Below are 4,633 nucleotides of genomic sequence, written 5' to 3'. Positions count from 1 at the left end.
CAGAAGGAGCTGCCCGACTAAGACCCCTCCCACTCGGCTCCCGGAATCCATTTTCCCAGAGGCCTCAGCGGCAAGCGCTTGGTCTGGTTGGGGAGGGATTCCTGGGAAACAGCCTTTTGGCAGCAGGAATTCGTGCGGCTCAAAGGATTCTGGGCACTGTAGTTCCCTAAGCCCTTTTCCGCGCAGCCGCATTGCGCTGAGGCGGTGCCTTGAAAGAGGGCCGGTTGAGTGTAGTAGTAGAGAGAGGCTCTAGATGGAGGGTCAGGGGCGAAGGAGCTTGGGGGCCCTTTATGCTGATCCTAGTTATATTTCCAAGTCAGAGTGGGTCACGTCACGCTCTCGCCCCTGCCCAGTGGCTCCTCAGTAGAGCCTCCGAGACCCCCACCAGTGGAAGTGGAAGCCTGCCACTCCAAATCCTGTCCCCTGGCTAGCCCCTCCCTCCCCCCTCCTCTCCCCTCCCCCACCCCTCCCCCCATTTCACAAGCTCCTCCCCACCAGGGCCGGACTAGATGGCCCGGGTGTGGGCAGCCTCACGTGCCCTGTACGGAGACTACCCCCCATCCCCGGGCGGACCCCCCATCTTAGCCTACCCAGTCCTGCTCCCCCTTCACGGTCAGCAGCAGCGTGTCGGGACCCAGTGTCCCCTTGGGGGCGGGGCGGCTGGAGATTTCTTGGTCTGCCTGAATGGGGCTGCCTTGGCAGGAGGTGGACTGGTCACTGGGAATGAGGGAAGTTCGGAAGTGATTGACACTGAGGCGGAGGGGAAGGGGGGCGGGGAGAAGAAGCCCCCACCGGAGACTTTCTGGCCTGGCTAAAAGTCACAGGCCTCTGACCCGCAGTGACTGGGGGAAGGAACCTGCCCGAGTATTCAGGCGCCTCCCGGGGTGGTCACTGCCTCCGCCGGGCAGCGGACGACGGGGCCACTCAGACGGCAGGGATGCCCTGGATGGTCTCACGGGTAGACAAAAAGGAGTCCCAAACCTGTATCTGGTTTACTGGTTCGGGACTTTTGGAAGGGTCTAGAAAGAGCCATGGGGGAAGGGGGGAGAAAGCTGGTCTTGGGGCAGGAAGAGCTGGGTTCAAATCCAGGATGAAATAGAAATGTTCCGCTTTTAAAGCTCCTCAGGAGCCCTCCCCTTTCCCCATTGCTCCTCCAGCTCTGCAGCAGAGCCGCATTTTCCTCCTCACAAGGTCCTGCCTTTGCACTGAGCACGCCCGGGCCGAGGGCCGCTTCTTCCTTCCCCCTCTCTCTGGAACAAAGCGCTCCTCTCTCTCCCATTGCTTGGGCCTTCATTCCCCGAGGCTTTGTATTTATGTACACATATGTGTTGTGGAGTAACTTTTCCAGTCATGCCTGACGCTTCACGACCTCTGGATTTCTCTTGGCAGAGATACTGGAGGGTTTGCCATTTCCTCTCCAGCCCATTTTTACAGATGGGGACACGGAGGCAGACAGGGCGAAGTGACTTGCCCAGGATCACAAGCTAGTAGGTGTCGAGGTCAGATTTGTCCTCAGGAAGAGGAGTCCTGCTGACCCAGGCCCGCCGCTGACCCGCGATCCACCCAGCCGATACCTGGATCTGTCTCAAGAAACAGATACAGCATATGTGTGCACACATACATACACACATAGTGATTTCCCTAAAACGCAGGTCGGATCGTGTCCCACATGCCCACTCCCTCTTATTTTTTCTTTTTTTGATTATAGCTTTTTATTTACCAGACATATGCATGGGTAACATTTCAGCATCGACAATTGCCAAACCTTCTGTTCTACCTTTTCCTCTCCTTTCCCCAACCCCTCCCCCAGATGGCAGGCAGTCTTATACATGTTAAATATATTACAGTATAATTCTAGATACAATATATGTGTGTAGAACCGAATTTTTTGTTGCACAGGAAGAATTGGATTCAGAAGGTAAAAATAACAGTTTACACTCATTTCCCAGTGTTCCTTTTCTGGATGTAGCTGGTTCTGTCCATCATTGATCAATTGGAATTGGATTAGCTCTTCTCTATGTTGAAGAAATCCACTTCCATCAGCATACATCCTTGTACAGTATCATTGTTGAAGTGTATAATGATCTTCTGGTTCTGCTCGTTTCACTCAGCATCAGTTGATGTAAGTCTCTCCAAGCCTCTCTGTATTTCTCCTGCTGGTCATTTCTTATAGAACAATAATATTCCATAACATTCATATACCATAGTTTACCCAACCATTCTCCAATTGATGGACATCCATTCATCTTCCAGCTTCTAGCCACTATGAAAAGGGCTGCCACAAACATTTTGGCACATACAGGCCCCTTTCCCTTCTCTAGTAGTTCCTTGGGGTATAAGCCCAGTAGTAGTATGGCTGGGTCAAAGGGTATGCACATTTTGATAACTTTTTGGGCATAATTCCAGATTGCTCTCCAGAATGGTTGGATTCTTTCACAACTCCACCAACAATGCATCAGTGTCCCAGTTTTCCCACAGCCCCTCCAACATTCATCATTATTTGTTCCTGTCATCTTAGCCAATCTGACAGGTGTGTAATGATACCTCAGAGTTGTCTTAATTTGCATTTCTCTGATCAATAGTGATTTGGAACACTTTCATATGAGTGGAAATAGTTTTAATTTCATCATCTGAAAATTGTCTGTTCATATCCTTTGACCATTTATCAATTGGAGAATGGCTTGATTTCTTATAAATTAAAGTCAATTCTCTGTATATTTTGGGGATGAGGCCTTTATCAGAACCTTTAACTGTAAAAAACGTTTTCCCAATTTGTTACTTCCCTTCTAATCTTGTTTGCATTAGTTTTGTTTGTGCAGAAACTTTTTAATTTGGTGTAATCAAAATTTTCTATTTTGTGATCAATAATGATCTCTAGTTCTCCCTTGGACACAAACTCCTTCCTCCTCCACAAGTCTGAGAGGTAAACCATCCCATGTTCCTCCAATTTATTTATGATTTCGTTCTTTATGCCTAAATCTTGGACCCATTTTGATCTTATCTTAGTATGTGGTGTTAAATGTGGGTCCACCTATTACTTTCAAAAAGCGAATCTAAAACTGTTCGGCATCAATCCTACCTTTCCAATCTTCTCCTTCCCCACATGTATCCTAGATCCAGTGGAGCCCGGCCTCCTGATGTTTTACAAACAAGACACTCCATCCCTCAGCTCTGGGTATTTCTCCGATTGTCCCCCAGGCCTGGAATGTTCTTTCCTTCTCATCTCCATCTATTGACGTCCCCCCTTCCTTTAAGACCCAACTAAAACCCTGCCTTCTACAGGAAGCCTTCCCTAACTCCTCTTAATTCCAGTGCTTTCCTTCTGTTAATAATTTCCTATTTATTCTGTATCTAGCTTGCTTTGTCTTTTTTTCTTTACATTGTCTCCCCTATTAGATTATAAGCTTCTTGATGGCAGGGATTGTACCTGGTACAAAATAGGCACTTAATGTTTACTGAAGAACAAATGGATTTTATTCTTACTATCCCCAGGAGCAAGTACAGTGTGTTCTGGTCTTTCTGAAACTATTGGTAATTCACTGTGACTTTTGGCAAGATCCTTTCCTCACTGAGCTTCGTGCCTAGAATGTGCTTCCTCCTCTCTTTATCCAATGAATGCCTTTTCATTCATTCATTCATTTCTTTCTGTCTCTTAGAATTCCTAGCTTCCTGTGGGATCTAGCCATCGGATTATCTCCTGTAGAGATCTTTTCCTAATACCCATAATTAATGCTACTCCTTCTTCCTCCAGTCATCAGGCATATGTCTATCTGTTTACACAGCATAGGCCATTCCCCTTCCTCCAAGAAAACATAAACCATAAAGGTCAGGAAGTGTAATTTTAGCTTATCTTTAAATCTCCAGCACCCAAGATAGTGCCTGGAATATAGTAGTCACTTAATAAATGCTTGTTGATTGAAGAAGAGAGTGGAGAGAGAGAGACCAGAGTTGGCCAGGGTTTGAATTGGGGGTGAAGGAGAATATTGTGAATGAAACCCCTTCCAAGGGACTAGAAGAATGGTAATTCCAAGGAATTTGTCCAACTTGGACCTACAGCGCTTGGTGGGCCTTAATTTTTTTAAAATTAATTTTATAATTATAACATTTTTTTGACAGTACATATGCATGGGTAATTTTTTACAACATTATCTCTTGTACTCCCTTCTGTTCCAAATTTTCCCCTCCTTCCCTCCACCCCCTCCCCTAGATGGCAGGCATTCCCATACATGATAAATGTGTTATAGTATATCCTAGATACAATATATGTGTGCAGAACCGAATTTCTTTTGTTGTTGTTGTTGTTGTTGTTGCTAAAGAAGAATTGGATTCAGAAGGTAAAAATAACCTGGGAAGAAAAACAAAAATGCAAACAGCCCACACTCATTTCCCAGTGTTCCTTCTCTGGGTGTAGCTGATTCTGTCCATCATTGATCAATTGGAACTGGATTAGATCTTCTCTATGTTGAAGAAATCCACTTCCATCAGAATACATCCTTGCACAGTATCATTGTTGAAGTGTATAATGATCTTCTGGTTCTTCTCGTTTCACTCAGCATCAGTTGATGTAAGTCTCTCCAAGCCTCTCTGTATTCCTCCAGTTGGTCATTTCTTACAGAACAATAATATTCCATAA

Source organism: Sminthopsis crassicaudata, chromosome 3 (genome assembly GCF_048593235.1).
Source record: "Sminthopsis crassicaudata isolate SCR6 chromosome 3, ASM4859323v1, whole genome shotgun sequence".
Lineage (NCBI taxonomy): Eukaryota > Metazoa > Chordata > Mammalia > Dasyuromorphia > Dasyuridae > Sminthopsis > Sminthopsis crassicaudata.
The sequence above is the reverse complement of the archived record's forward strand: the minus strand, read 5'-3'. Positions refer to the sequence as shown.